Raw genomic sequence first — 17,097 nt, 5'->3', positions numbered from 1 at the left:
TAATCAAATAACGAGTAGATTTGTATACGAATGAGCAAAGCGCGGATAAGCTAGTGGTTGGCTTTTGCTGTGGCTTGTGTCTATATTATGAACTGTATACAGTCGACGTGCATTGATCTTGGCGCCTATCATTTACCGACATAAATCAGTTTGTGTATACCAGCCGCGTTCCGTGTGTGAAAGGGTTAATTTGATTTCAGGAGGTCCAAATAGTGTATGCCTGAGCAATGCTGAGCTCTACGCCTTCTGAATTTCTTGTTTATGAGTTCTCTTTTGGGCACTATTAATTTGACGGTGTCCGCACTAGGACAGATTTATACAATGCATTATGTTTAGATAACGTCATTGCTGCGTTCAATATAATTTTTATCTCATTACAACAACGCGATTAGTATAGGCAACAGTAGTAATACATATAAAGCTGTTTCCGACGACTGTGTTGAAATCATAACGGCAGCGCCGACGTTTTCAGTGCGATGTCTCTCGCCAGCCACCGTTAATTATTTTACACAAATCGCGTTTGGAATCTGTTGGAATAATTGTTCGGTGAAAATTAATATATTCAACTGTAATTTATGTCTGTGTGTGTGTGTAATATACGGCTAAAGTGCTCGTTGTATTTTATCAAAACAAATATACACACACGGTCAGCCGCAAACTCTTCACCCAATAAATATATTATACCTACAAATGCAACGCCTGGTTTGTAAATGTACTTTTATACATAGGTGAACTGCACCACCTTGCCCAATAATTAACTGGCACGGTTAAATGCGAATTTCAAGAGTACTTATACGTATATTGTTTGTGATGACAACTAGAAAACATCGCTCAAAAGAATTGGCTTTAGTACAAAACAATAACCAAGGAAAGTATAACCACGCTACAATAATTATTCCGAAATGTTTGTACTCCGGACAAATGTATTTCCGATATCCTTCTGGTATAAAATTTGCATTCGAAACACCAATAATTATAATATAATCGGCCGACAACATAAAAAAAAGTCCCTGCATAATTTATTAACTGTTTTATAATTCTTGTGTTTGCAAAGTGCGAGCCTTCCGAGTACACACGGATCCTGCGCTACCTTTTACAATATTGGACGTTATCCGAGCCTATACTGAATCTATTAAATTTATTTGTCTTTAAAAGAAATTATCGTTGGTGGAGCTCTTCATACAACTGAATCAATTACAGTACAATATCCAAACGAAACGGAAAATCGCCATATTTCACTGCAAACTGTTTTACCACCGAGGTATTCTCGTCGAACAAAGCTACCAGTAAAGGGTGACATTGACAAATTTTTTGTTATCTATTAATGGCGCTATATAACGACCTATGTGTGTATCTCAAGGTAGGAAATTGCTTATAGAATGCCTAACGATTGGCGTGAAAGATGGAACAGTTTGGTTTCTCCGGGGACAACACGGGATAGTTACATTGTATCGGACAAATGCTGTTCAATATGACCGCCGCATGTTAACTGACACCTATCAAAGGCCTCTTGCGAATATCAACGATAATAATGTCGAAGGACAAGAAGTAATACTATGACCGGATACTTTAAAGGGATAAGCGAATACACGCTTTTTTCATCATACTATGACTATTGTTATACATAGTCTTGAGGATAACTTGGTCTGTCATTGCGGCCACGAGAAACTCCAATAAAAAAGGTACAGCAAGTTTAAAATCAATTGAAATCCACCCGATTTGCTGCAGACATTGAGACAGTAATTTACTTTGAACTAAAATTAGAAATGATAAGACGCGTGTATTAGTCATTCAATTGTGTTGTCTAAAATCAAACATCTAACCGCCGTACCATTTAAAGTTGGCAAAATCAATTATTTTTTCACCAAAAATATTATTTATTTTACTATCAAAGTATCTCTTTGTTTGTGTAAAACCTAACACAATCGAACAAAGATAATTTTTTATTATAAAATAAATATAGTGTAAGCCAGAGAATAGAATTCAAGAAAATGTAAAAAAAAAATTGGTTGTTACGAGTACGCGCGGGTGAAGTGAAACTTCGGTCATTCAACCGATAGAATATTAGGTTTGTATTGGAATAAAATTAAAAAAATACACCTAAAAATGTTATTTTCAATTGAAATTAATTAAATTTATTATTATTATACCTAGGTTTTAATAACTAGGTTTTTTTGGGCTGATTTAACCTATTATCGGCGCGGCGGCTGTAATAGTGATTATTTTTTATCATCAGCGCATAAGTGTAATTCTTTTATTATTTAATATTTCATTAATTATTTTAATATCAGTGGCTTCTAATATATTTCAATAGCAATACAAAATATATAGTTAGTGTCAATTAACGATATATTAAAGATATTTGTATTAAAGTAGGTTCATTATTGGAATCTGTCACTATGAATTCTAATGCTAAACGTCAACCAAGTACCAACTAACTAGTTAGTTTCTTGTTCATATAACTTAATTTGTTTAATTTAATATGAGTTACATTACGCAGAGCTCTGCATAAAAAAAAATTGCAGGATGATGAGTGATTCAAGCCAAAGGCTAGTTAAATAGTTTATTAGTGATCTAATACACGTAAACGAAGCACAAAACTGTAACATTTATAGCAATCATTTTTCAAGTACATAAATTTGCTCATAAGCACTTTAACAATAATTTTTCATATAATCAGTTCGGACACGCTTGCTCTATCTGCAATAGACTTTGGTTTCAGAAGGATTTAAAGAGACAAACCATACAACACAATATGAGACAACGCGCATGCGCAACTAAAAACTCTCGTGACTGCCGACCGTCACAGTCGATAATCTTTTTTTTTCGTACCCTCTTAAAAGAAGTTTCACTTCAAAAAATCATACATTAGTATAAACTAAGCGTTAGCGAAAAGTTACTTTCTTCCCGGCCTTTTTGACAAAGGGCGTTGATTAGCGTGACATCTTTTTTCCCATCCCATTCCATTTTGATAGGATTCAGCTGCCTGGAGAAACTATACGCCTTAGTAGAACAAACAAACATAAAAGCATAACCCACCTTTGGGCCTCCATCATGGTGAGGGCATGTTCACGTTCCCCTGAGAGTTCAGTGGATCCAAAACGTTTTCTATAGTACAAACAAGACAGTCATATTCCTCCGGGGGCCGATTTAAAAAAAAGAAACCTTGTTAGATAAAAAGGTAAAAACGCTTAATCAAAAAAGGACAAACACCATAACAATAATTTATGTCAGCAAAGTCTACATACTATTATGATAAAAATATTAACGCTGCAAAAATAAATAATGTGAAATAGATCATTTCATTATACAATAATTATATTGAAGAGAGAAAAAAGTTCATTTACCATAATACAATTTTCTCAGTACAGATAACATTTAGTGTTTGTAATAGAAAATTAACAGTATTATTTCTAGTTGGTGTTTATTCTAGTACCATCTATTTTGAGGAAAATCTGCGGTTGTTATTAATAAAACATTAATAATAGTAAGCACGTGATTGCTCTATTATAATAGTTTTGCTTAGAATAACCTTCTTTTTTTTTTACATGTATTGTACAGCAAATTCATTAGTTTAGCATTTTTTAAATTAAATAATATAGCAACCACTGTTGGCGTATCATAATTTGCTCCTTTTTTTTCATTTAGCAAAATTAATTTTTTCCCTCGATTAACATATTCATAGTGGGAGCATTTTTTTTTCATTTGGTCTTCAGTTGAATTTCATATCCTCCGTCGTTGTGTATATTTACGTAGATTTAACCTATATTAGAAGATATATATATATATATACATACCGCAAGTACCGGTATTAAATGTGTACCTACATATTTGTTTAACGGTAAGGGTACCGACATTAAACGAGGAGAACAAGTACTTATATTTTAATGAGTTGGCTTCGAGCAAACCGAGAAAAACGCATTTTCTCCGCTTAAACCGTTTTACTCGCTCGACTAATATATTTTAACTTTATATATATATATATATATTATTTGGCCATCCAAATCGTTCGCTCGAGATAATAATATGTACTACAGTGTTTTACAATTTTTTTTTTCACTACGAAAAACTCAAAGCGGTTTTCTTGTTTTTTTTAATATTTAAAATTCGATTTTCTCAAGTGCGTCGTTTTTCAATCGAGACGCCCTAATCTTGATATTTTGTACCCTGCACATCTATACCTTTTCCATGAATTCCTCCAATTTCAACAGTATAAACCACGATTAAGTGAGCTCAGCTACATAATGGAAAATAGGCGGAGGATTCACGGTTGCTTTTTCTTTTATCCACTGCGGCCTATATTATTATCCAGAAGATTTAACCTTTAGGTGGGTATCTCGCACCATTACAACCGCTTTCCAAAACACAATTATTATACTTTGGGTCCTTTTTTTAAGCAATCAGTTTTTTTACTAACCACCGCCGGACTTGCACAATGTCCCATAACCGTCGGTGTAGTACTGCGTATGTTATTTTTGTTATAATGACTGTGCGACGATTTATGAATCGACATCACTTACTCTACTTCTCCCCTCAAACTTTAATACCGAGATCTTTTACATAGGGAATCTGTATTCAATATACATCGCACTGAACCTATAAAGTCGGCAAATAATGTGGTAAGCACTAGCATTAGGAATAATAATATACTTAATGGCTTTTGGGTTATGATTTATTTTATGAGTTATACAGGAGTGAGTGTACATATATATAAATATATATATATATATATATAATATAGTAAAGTTTATTACTTTACTTAATAGTCATAATAAGTACCGTGACAATGTCCATTTTGTAATTACTAATTTGGATAATGGGTACTACATTTTATTTTATGTTACACATAATTATTATTATGACTATTGCAAAAAAAACCCACCTGGTCGCATTTTGTTAGCAATAATTGATAGATACAGTTATAGAGTTGAAAAAATAATAACACTACAGATTAAAATATGTTATTTTAGTTTTAAACCCGTGTAAAACTTAATTAGGTAAATATAATTAAGATAAATCGAGCTTAAATTTATCTGCCTGAAATATTTTAACAGGTATTCATTGTTTAATACTTGAATGCTTAAATTTATAAAAAAAAACATTTTATACGTTAAATGTTTAAAAGACTCTAATTAGTAATAAATTTAAAACATTAACTTTGGGACGAAGTTAAGACTTTAATTGCTCATTTGTCAAAAATAGTTAAATATAAAAAAAAGCTCTATTTAGATGCGAGGTATAAAATTATGAATATAATTTCTCATTTTATTAGTTTTCTTTAAAAAAAACACTTATTGTTACTAAAATAGTATTATGATACGTTTTACTAATTAAACACAATAATTATAGAACTTATCCTGTGATATTTATATTTTTAACAAAATAAAACGTCATTGTAATATTTTTTTAATCGTCTAAATAATAGTTGTCAAAAACTGAGTTTATTACTCCAAGGAAACTATAACGTTATGATAGAACAAAGCTAATAAAATATTGAAGACATCAGAACACAGAAGTGAATTATCTGCATTTCCTTGTAGGTATACCATCTGTTACTAATTAGAACTGGCAATTGCGCCGTGATGGGACAATTACAACTATGTTTTGCAGTTCATTTCCGGGTTTATTCCAACTTCTTCGAAACATTTATCCCGTTTTCGATACAATTATCCCGTCATTGTATACTTATGGCTGTCGGACAAACGAGAACGGGCGAAAGGTTCGTTTTTTCAATGATACACGCGCATAATATATATAAAGCATAGATTTTGTACACATGCATGCAATAATAATATTACAGGCGTACACGTCCCGCGAGTGTGTTTATCAAAACAGCGCCTGTCCGTATAATATGAAAGTTATCCGGCAAGCATATTCCAATCACGTATCGTTATACTGCCACACGCACATATATATTTATATATACACACACACACACGCACACACATGGATAGGTCAGATTATCGCCGTTTGACAGTGGCCTCGAAGAGATAATAAATATATACTAGTTTGCATGGAGATAAAAAAATCGCTTCAGCCATCTGGGAAAATGGGTTAAAACAATAATTCCAAAGCGTATAATATAGAGAAGGAACAAAAATAGTAAACGAACCCCGGGACCTTTGAAACTAATAGTCCCGCACCAAATTCGCTGTAATCGGACCTTTCCCTCTCGCTGCGCTCTTCTGCTACTCCCTTCTTTTCCGGCTTCCTTCCCCTTAGCAATTTGGCTATTCCACCGACCGCCCATCGCTTACCCACACGTCCGGATAATCGATAACTGAACACGCGTAACGCCGAGATAACATTATAACTTTACGCGAGGTGTACGCAAATTATTAACGAAAACGGTTTGAATACCACAACCTTTGCACGGTCCAACCGCCCCTATAGACGGTGGGTATTACGCATTGACTGTACCGCGATGAGTGTGCTCGCCGTAGTAAGTATGGATCCGAACTAAGTACTAGAACTGTGGTCTGAGACAAGTGACACACCCCAAACGTCAAGCAGCAAAACTATTGCAATGTTGTGCCCAAAGACAGATGCCTATTCGAGATTCCGACTGTGACCGTAGCCAGATTGCTGTAGCTCAGCACATAACATGTTCAATCGATTACTTGTTTGTTGATGACATTTTACAACATATTATTGATAATTCTCGATAGTACAAAAAAAAAATGTGTTGTAACAAGACGGTCGTTAAAAAATAACACTTATGGAGTGAAATAATAATAATAATATAGGGTGTCGAACGGCGTTCTGATATCCGATAGAATTTCACGGGCCAATAGAACTGTGGCGGAGGACGATAAGCTTCTATAGTTATTGTTCAACCCGTTTTCGATGGATTTAATTTTTTTTTTTACCTGAATCCGACGATATTTTCATCGGCTCAAATCGGTTCCTTGTTATCTCATGGAAAAACGTCGTCAAATGTGCACTAATGCGAAAGTAATTTTTATATTATAGGCAACGCCTCAGCAAGAGTATCACAGAAGAAAAAAAGACCTCAACGTATTTAACAGTAAAAGCTCATCGAGAGTCTTTTTGTTTTCGTGGTCGAATCGAGAGTAAATAGTAGACTAATAATTATTGTGTTCATTCGTTTCTTTTAATCCCGCCGTATAGACGAAAAAATCTTAAGACATTTGAATATTTGCATATCATATAAAGAACCACACATACGATAATAAGACTCTGAGTATCCATAACACGGTGTCAATAAAATGTAATTATTTATTTACTTCAAGTCAAAAGTGACACGTCTGCACATCGCCTTTATTTTACTATTGATCAACTTTTAATACGATTTTACATAGTAAATAGTAGTTTGCACTGCAATAACGTTGAAATGATTTTTGTTGACAGATGTTAAAATTTAGTGTTTGGGGTGCCGGCGGCTAGTGTTAGACCGTAGAGATGGCGTGGTTGGTACAGCGGTAGGGTCAAAACGGAAGGGCTGAAGAGCGCCCTGGCCCGGCTTCGGCAGAGGACCTCTGGACATTCCCATGAAAACCATACAGACTCCGCTCACCAACATGCTCACGTGAGTACAAAAGATTTTGATATTATTTTTTATTCTACATAGATTAATAGTGCGTTAGTAACACTATTATCTGTAAAAATAACTCTTGGATGTTTTGTGTGATTACGAAAACAAACCACATTCTAAATTAGATACATAACTCGCGTTTTGTTATTTATACAGCTCAGTTATTGGCATTTTGTAAAAATAAACCAACATAATAAGCCTCCGAAACCACGAAATTTTTCATTTCACACAATTTCCGCCAAATACCATCTAGATCTTGACTCGGAGATAAGATGTACAAATTAAAGTGTCAAATAAAAGTAAAATATTTTTTTCCCAATCCAAGAATCGTAAACAGTATTATAATTATAGGGTCGGTTAGATCTAATAAATGTAAATGACATTATGCTGTTGTTCAGCTTTAGTATAATTAAAGAAAAATACAAATTTATATTCCTTTAAGAGTAAAGAGAATAAATTCTGCATTTGACACTGACTTAATGCGTGTTATTTCCTTACAAGCCATTTGTTGACAACAAAATTAATGACAAATAAAACTATTATACTACAGTGATATAATACGTTATTATGATAGTATACTCTATAAGTAAATATTATTAACCTAATATCTTTGAAAAATCAAACCCTCTAGGAATCTATTAATACGGTGTGTACTTAAGTTTGCCAAATGAATATCACCGTTATTATATAAAAATATTTCTACTATCAACAATGTTTGAATTAAAAATATCTCATTGCAATAATTGAGTATTATTAACAATAACAAAAAAATAATAATAATAAGGTCTAAGAGTCATTTAAAACTAAAAGTCTTTCGGACTCATTAAAAAAGAAAACTTTCTTATGCAATGCGATAAATTTCGAATTACGGTCGTCTCTTAGTAACGTTTAAATAATTATCGTCACTGGTAGAGATTGTACAGACAAAAGTTTTACTCGGTCAAAAAAATCGATCTTCTTTCACACAAATCGGCGTCATTACCACTAATGGTCCTCTTTCATTTATATGGATTTTTTGGCCCATGCTATTAAACTGGAGGCATGAAGCTTATTAGGCATCGGACCGAGTATTTAACTGTTGCCACAATGGTCCCTACACGAGAATAAATTCAATTTTACCCGAAAACTTTAGAGGGATGTATATGGAGAAAATATTGGAAATGGATTTCGAAATCAAGTAAATAATAATTGTACAACGGCCAAAGCAGAATCAAAATAATAAAAAAACTTTGGCGATGTATTACTATATTTTGGTTAAACAGAAACATAATTAAAATTTAAAAACAAATGAAGAAAGATCGTTTGTCACCTCATTCAACGGGCGCTGACTTTATAATAATTATTATAAAAAAAAAAATACAATTTACATGGTACAAGTTTTTAGAGAAAAATAAATCGTAACTTTTTCGTTTCATTAAAACCAAATTATACCTTATAAATTAGCAATGTAATAATGACTACCAATGATATAATAAACAACATTACTAGCAAAAATGATTACCAATATCTAAAACCCCGGTATGTGTGTATACTATAACTACATTGATCTATTTTTAAAATTCCATATCAAAAAAACAAAAAAAAATTTTCCTTTTTATAAATACATCCTAAAAGGTTTTGAAAGTAGCTATCATTAAAGTTTAAATTGTACAAAGTACTGACCTTATGTCGTTATAAATAAAAATTAAATCTTTCAAAATACTTAAAAAATTATAATTATTTTGTGAAGGTTTATATCTTTAATTTACATAATATAAAATTGAACTTTTAATTCTATAATCTCAATTCTCCGTCTTCTCAATTTATGCTTGGTTGGTTGTCCGTGTGGTTTACTAATAAAATTGTATGCTATATTTAACATATTTTATATTTATGAAGAGAACATTACCTGCAATTATACCTACTTTTCCACAAAGGTTTAATTGCAGCTATCCCCTTTATAGGTGGAAAACTATATTTAAACCATTACTGCGGTAAATTTATACCTACTGTTATTAAACAGTTCTACGGAAACTGAGCTAATTCTATTCTAGCGTTATTACTACCGAGTAATTCACAAAGGATTTTCATTAAAAGTCCACACATAAAGGCGAGAATACCGAATAAGAATTAAATGAATTGTTCCTAAAAGAAATAATTATCCTAGTAGTGTTAAAAATCATGCACAATTGGAGATTCAGAAACAAGAAAAAAAGTTTATGTTAGAAAATATGCTACTGTCATTAATGTTATCGAATTTGATTAACAGAACTAAACACATTTATGTTTTTAATAATTAGTTGTCATATTACACCAACCCGTTATAGTAAAAATGTTATTAATTATATAATTTTTAAAAAAAGTTAACCTTTATAATCACGATTAATTTAAATTCCGTGTCATCTAGCATTTTAAACATTTAATTTGCCAATAACTTTGACAATTCTACGCATTACCGAAATAATAATGTTTTTTTTTTTAATTTCGTACCATCAGATTACAAACATAATATGATAAAAAAAATGTTTGAACCCAACAAAACGAAATTTGCGGGTTTTTCGTTACACGGTCAATGTTGTATAAAATATGTGTATAAATAATAGCCCTTGAACATGCCTCACCCCTTGTGTTTTTCTTTCTCCCTGTTTAGGGACCATACATATGTACAATAACATTTTCGGTCGGTGTTTGCCAAAGATGGAAAATCATGCTCGAATGCGAAAACCCCCCGTAATTAGGTTTATACAAAACGCAAACAACAACAAATTCAACGAAAAAAGGGGTCCTGCCATATTCTTGTTTTTAAACGCTCAAAATCAGTAACAACAAGTTACAAACAAACATAAATATTCACGAGTCCTAAACGTTACAATTTGGTAAAGATGTTTTCTCAAAAAATAGAATCAACGTTGCATATTATTATCAAAACTATCATCTTTTGTGTTTGTAAGTAAGAATGTTACATTACAATATAAACTAACAAAAATAATTTGCATGAAATATAAGCAATGAAAAATAATAAGTCCTTTTTTGCGCAATCGTCCACTGCGCCCATACAGAAATTGAAAATCATAATAATTTTCAAGTTTTCCATCAATTGCTATGCTAAAATAATCATAATAATAACATTAGCTATATAAACGTATATTTTACATAAAAAAAAAAAATTATAATAATTAAATAAGTTTTTGCGATTTTGCTGAATAAAAAGTAATAAGTAATATTTGATTTTACTATTATTATTGTTATTAATTTGTATAAAGCCATAATTGAACCCACGAAGAATTATATATTTCCTCATAAAATAATATACGGGTTTACTAAAATATAATATCATATCATATAATTTTATTTTATACAGCTGTTCTCGCGAATAACGTAATATGTTTTATAATAATAAAAGAAAAGTTATAAAAACGAGTATTCAAAAAGCTATGGCGCTAATGGTGCATAAACTTGGGCGCACTTACGAGCCTCCGTGCGGTTATTAAAAGCCACATCTTCCACATCTTCCACATAGATACACCGATATATGATAATAAAAACCGCACCAACTGGTCGATCACAACAACGCCGTTCTCTCGACTCAACGCATACTATTCGTCGGTTTAGTAAAAATAGTTGTAAAAAAACGCATGTAATAATGATTATAGTTAATGGTAAATTAGATAAAGAAAGACATGTTGTTGTCCATGAATAAATAATTGTTCATAAACGTGTAATGTATGTTTAAGGTAAATTTACTTGGGCGCACCGAGCTTTTTATGCAGTTTCCATTTTTCTTGCTATTTATTCGCAGACCTCCAAATCCAATTCATCTGTTCGTGAATTTTCAATCTAAATTCGATTATATATTCATATAAATCTGCCATCCGTGTATATTTTTCATTGAAATCTGATTTCTCCGACCGTTGGAAAAATGAAATTTTACACAATGGTTTAAACGGAAAAAAAATATTCATAAATATTATGTGTGTAAGTAATAAGTATAATGCGTGCATTAGATTCACTCAGGTAAATCTTTTGAGACGAACGATTGAAATGAAACTCTTCACAGTGCGTCGACCCAAGCGTGAACAACTTATGCTTTTTAGGTTTTTTTTAATATTGTAAGTAGCTTTATATAATTCACTTACATACATATGAGCCCATTCAAGCTAGGCCCGTTTTATAATAAGTATGAGTGGTGGACTGTGGAAAGTGTTTTTTTTTTATCGAAGCCGGTAATTAGCTTTTTTTAACGAACACTGCAAATAACGTAAAGTATAACAAAATGGTATCATAATTACAATTGATTTATTATTAGTTGTATAAACAATGGCCGTTTTAACTAAATAATCTGTACAGTACAATATGTAAAGAATTGTAAACAAGTAAGTTAAATAAAAATAATTTTTTAAATGTATTTAAACGATTTTGCAGTTACATTTGCCTGTTCGTTTACAATTATCTCATCTAACCCTGTAATTCACTGTGTAGAAACAATTAGAATGAAGACCCAACCTTTTGTCGCCCTAAGCGATTTTTTTTTGTACAAACATCTCATTTGTTCACGATTACCAACAAAATTTGAAAATAAAGCCTTTTATACTTAACAACATGCCTAATATTGTGTTGAGGGCAAGTCATGTGGAAAACAGTTCCCCCTCATTGGCTCTGTATTTAAAAAAAAAAAATATTGTGTTCAATTTTTAAGTTGCGACACGATAAGTGAAATGAGTGATTAAATTAAAAAATACAATATTCCCATCTATTCCTATATCATTTTTTGTTTAACTTCTATAGTTCTATGAATTAATAGTGTCTTATTAAACAGAGTAGATAACTGAATAAACTATTAACTATACAAATATCTAATGATGAGTTATTATAAATTCTTACACATTATTTGTTTAAATCAATTAAATAAATAACATCAACGGACCATAGCAGGAGAACTGGCCATAAGTAGGACTTCCACCCTATTACGGGTTTAAAATATAATAGTAACGACACTAGTTGACAAATGCAAGTGTTAATGTAACTATCGTTTTTATGACTCGTATACGTTATATAATGCTACATTTATATAGACAGAAGGATTTGAAAATTAAGCTTTGAATATATTTCCGTCACTATGAAAGTATTTACATATTACACCGATAAAATAGGAATAGAGAAAATCCTGGTTGTGTTAAAAACAGACGTGCCAACGACCAATAGCCAATTAAAGCTAGGCGAAGCCAGTTAACAATTTACAATTCCTTCATTAAGTTAAAGTTTAACTGCAACTTCTGTTAACTTAGTAATTACGTTGGAACCTAACTCGAGTTGTTTTGAGAAATAATAGTATTATTTAAAATCGAAAACAATATTAGAATATTATAATTTGCCCTAATAAAAAAAAATGTAAGTATATTTTATTTAATTACTGAGCCAATTAAATAAAAATAAGTTTATGATGATAGTAACAAAAACGAAACTAATTAAATTTAAAAAAGTTAAGAATATTTTAGCTTAACAAAAACTGAAAAACATGTCAAGACGCAGTTTTCAACCATGACCTTTTTTTAATTTCACGCTACAATTTGTTTCGGGAACAACATGCGATCGCCACAAAACAGATTTTCCACTTTTTCTATTTAATTGAACTAAAACGAAGTATCGTTTCAATTATAATTTCCCTGTCGTTCACCTTAATTCCGGTATTCATCGGCTGAACTTTAATGCACAATATGTTTGCTGAAACCATTGTATCAGTTGATTTCCTCTTTCGGCTGACGGCGTTTACACAAGACTTATGATACACAATAACATTATTACTTATTACAGTTCAGTGCGAACGAAGGCGTCGCTCTTATTTCCTCTAGTAAACGCGTCAATGAAATGATATTATGCGATATCATAACGTACACGGTTTATATTCAATTATAAAAAAAAAACCCGTCAAGAGGTAAAATGAATGCTTAGTATAAAAAAAAAAAAATCGAACGCCGTGAAAATAAACATTATTTTTCCGTACACACATAACACGGCCTTTGACTATTCATTTGAATTATATTGTTGCGCTTGATTTTTTTTTTTGTAGTATCATATCCGGTTTTTTTTTTTTTTTATTGTATACAAAATAAATTTACGCCAACAATTTTCTCGAGTCGAAAAGTCGTATTATAGTTTTTTTTCCCTCAGTCACCTACCGTGGGTTTGTAATCCTACAGACTGAAAAAAAAAAAAATTGTTTGTTCGTGCCACGTCGGCTAGGTCGATATTATCCAAGTCGGCCTGTGTCTGGTGCCCTATTCTAACAGGCAATTAGAGAACACGAGTTTTGGGTTGGGTGGCAATGTGGCATATACAAACGTGCATGTATCTAGATTCCGCACAAGTGAAAATAACGCAGCTGCTGGTCATATTTCATCGCTTAAAACAATACTAAGGTCTGACGTGGTGTGTGTGTGTGTGTGTGTTTATAGTGAAGAAGGTATACAAGACCACTGTCAACAGTAACAGCTACGGAGGCCGGTGACTAATGAGGCTTTCCCGGGCGACCGGTCGGCGACTTGCTTTATATCGAGTTCAAGTCCCCCGAAAAATATCGTTCTTCACCGTTTATTTATCTTTTATACCAGCGCGACATAGCCGCCACTGTAGGGGTTGCACGGGATTTTTTAATTTTTATTTTAAAGAGTAAAAAAAAAATATATATATCTGAACAATATCCGTTGGCCTAAAAAACAAACACTTCTCTCACAACCTTTCTCTGTCTCCGGCTCTTTCCCCTCCCCTTTCTCTCTGTCATACACCTGTATCTCCCCCTCTCAAAAGACAGAACAAAATACATTTCCGTCGAATTTTCGTTTTCATCCTTTGCACCAAAAGAGGCCGTCAATTCCGTTTAACCGTGATATTTTTATCGAAACGTTTATTTAGTGAGTAATTTTTTTCTCGCAACATTTTTCTCCTTTTTATTTATTTTTTTACCGACGTCTTTTAAGTTACCGGTTATTTCTTTGACACACCGGAATTGAAAATTACTTTTTAGTTAATTACCACGTTACGGCCGTGGCACGTCAGCGGGGGTAAAATTATATATAACAACAAGCTGTCCCGACCCGGCGTTGCTCGGGATTTTTAGTTTGCCAGGGCTGAGTAAAATAATTACAAATAAGATAAAAAAAAAAAAGTCAGTACTCCAGGTTGTATATTGTAAAGCTTCAGCATACCCCGTCTCGATTTTTTTTTTTTGGATCTACATATCTACTCAAGAGTCTCAGTCCCAGTCCCAGATCCAGTTCCAATTGTGAAAATGTTTAATAGCGTTCCTTCGGCCTGTTCCTTTAATCATCACCTACTATTCGCTCGAGTATCGTGGTTACCATGGTCACAAACCAAGTGTTTATTTTGGGTTACCAACGAAAAATATTTCGTATTTAAAGTTCAAAATTCGTGTTTGAGGCCACCCTTAAGGGTGAATTTTTCAAAAAGTTCTATACAAGAAACCTTCGCGGGAGTGTACTCAACAACTTCCCAAAGTTTGAAGGCGACGGATGAATGGTGTACTGTCCGGTGATGTTTTAACTTTTATGCAACCCTAAAGTCTGATAAGGGCCACGAAAAAAGGCCATGGGATTTATTTTCTTTTACCATACACAAGGTTGTTGCTTTCTAATTCCAATCACTAATGCACCCACAAACTGCAAGTTCGTCCTGCGTCCACACAATATTATAGAGAGCAGCTGAAATAGCTGTGATGCGAAGTGAACGCACAAACAATTTAAGCAATCGATCATTAGATTATTTTATCGAAATCCGCTCTTTCCGTGTAGCGCAAAACATTTTTATTTATAATAATCCGCATTCGATCAGTCAGTTATTTTTTTTATAGTGAAAGTTGCTCACGTGTGGCAAAATAACTTTAACGAATTAGGTTTTTAAACAGTTCAAATTCGAACTGTCAACCCTTTAGTTTTCTACATTAATAATGATATTTAAACGCTTGCGATGCCGGCGATTTCAAGGTGAACAATAAGCCAATGTTTTATTAATTAATGTATAGATAACGTTAATATTTCTTATATTTGTAAAAAACGCAGTTTTGAGCAAATGAGACAAACAATTGTTTATGACGTAAATGTAGTATTCTTAAAAATATCACACGTTTTATCTTTTGTTTAAGACTCAAAAACAATATCTAGTACATAATAGTATCGTGATGCTTCGAGTGGCTAACGTTTGTCGATTGAACTCGTTAATGTATTGGGCATTACTGTCTATAAAGTGGTAATACGTAGTGTGCTGGTGGTATTTTTAACTGAAAACTTGTATTGGGATTCCTAGTTATTAGTTGGAGCTTTTTGAGCTATTTTAGTTTGATATTAATTTATTTTACTCCAAGCTAATGCAATAAGCGTGCACACTGGTCCGAGGTTTTGCACCACTCTGCCAGCAGAGTTTATTCGATTAAAACAATAATTTATCGCAATAGTAGTAAATAATAAACTCTAATTGGCCGGATCTATCTGTAATCCCTCCGATGATGTTTAATAACGCATGGACTCTGTATTAGAGCGGAACCGAATATTATATTGTTCAATTACTGTGCCTCCATATAAATAATTGGGATTGGACCGCGGCCAAGATTTACACCGTGCGCGGACGTTGGCGCTTAAATTTAAAGAGCGCAAAATAAAATCCATTCGTACAATTTAACGGCAATAAAAGTATTAGCCAAGTGTTTAAAGCATTTACACGCTAATGGTACCGAAATGATTTGCTGGCAGTCGACAATCAACAGAAACAAAATGCATGGCGTCAGCAGATCTTAAAATATATATATAAAACTTCAATACTTGTTTATATACCGTGGATGCGATATTTTTGTACATCGCTGATAATGTGTTTTTGTTTAAAATTTAAAAAAACCATGTGCCTTAGTCGACGGCGTTCTAAAAAAATGAGTATTTAATAAACACGACTAATTTCGGTGTATGTGAATATTTGATGTTTAATAAAAAAAATACCAAAAATGAAATATTATTAATCGTCGTTTTTCTTTTCAAGTGTGAGCATCTACTAAAAATAACGATAAATGGTGTAATGTGCGAGTAAATTAGGATTTTAAATATCGAAACATTAGACCCACGATATCAAGTCCAAATCTGGGAAACAAACTACTGCACTAGTTCATCATCGCTAATTATTCGTTTGATTTCCTTTATTTACTCCTTCAATTACTTTTGATTAGCCGAACTTTATGCCCACATGTCCGATGTCTAAGTTTATTTGGATATTCAAACGAACGTGCCCCATACAACTTGACTTCAAACGTAATCTAACTGGCAACTGCTATTTTTACTGTTTACAAAGAACGGACAAAGTTGTTGCGTTATGACCCCTGGGGTTATCTTACGGCGGTTCTTGTTGAAATGCATATATTAAATAACAACAGATAAGTAAATTCCAGCAAATTACTTGCGACTTTTACCTCGATTGATGGCGATTTAATAAACGGGAGGCAAAACTCATATCAACCCGTGTCATATCTTTGTGACCTCACACTGTTTATATTAAAGTAGATCGACCCA

General features: G+C 32.6%; 1 protein-coding gene across 1 annotated transcript in view; it reads left to right on the top strand.

The window, feature by feature from the left end:
* The window catches only part of LOC126842024 (uncharacterized), a 136,314-nt gene that overhangs the window by 25,336 nt on the left and 93,881 nt on the right, over positions 1–17,097 (top strand). The window contains exon 2 of the mRNA XM_050578885.1: positions 7,372–7,549. The gene's annotated coding sequence lies outside the window, so the exon portion shown is untranslated. The remainder of the gene's footprint in view (positions 1–7,371; positions 7,550–17,097) is intronic.

Source organism: Adelges cooleyi, unplaced genomic scaffold, assembly GCF_023614345.1.
Source record: "Adelges cooleyi isolate 19-005CV unplaced genomic scaffold, UGA_ACOO_1.1 ACOO_flye_CR_arks_rails_tigmint_CR_PRNA_41, whole genome shotgun sequence".
NCBI lineage: Eukaryota > Metazoa > Arthropoda > Insecta > Hemiptera > Adelgidae > Adelges > Adelges cooleyi.
Note: the sequence above shows the minus strand (reverse complement) of the source record. Positions and strands in the feature narration are given on the sequence as shown.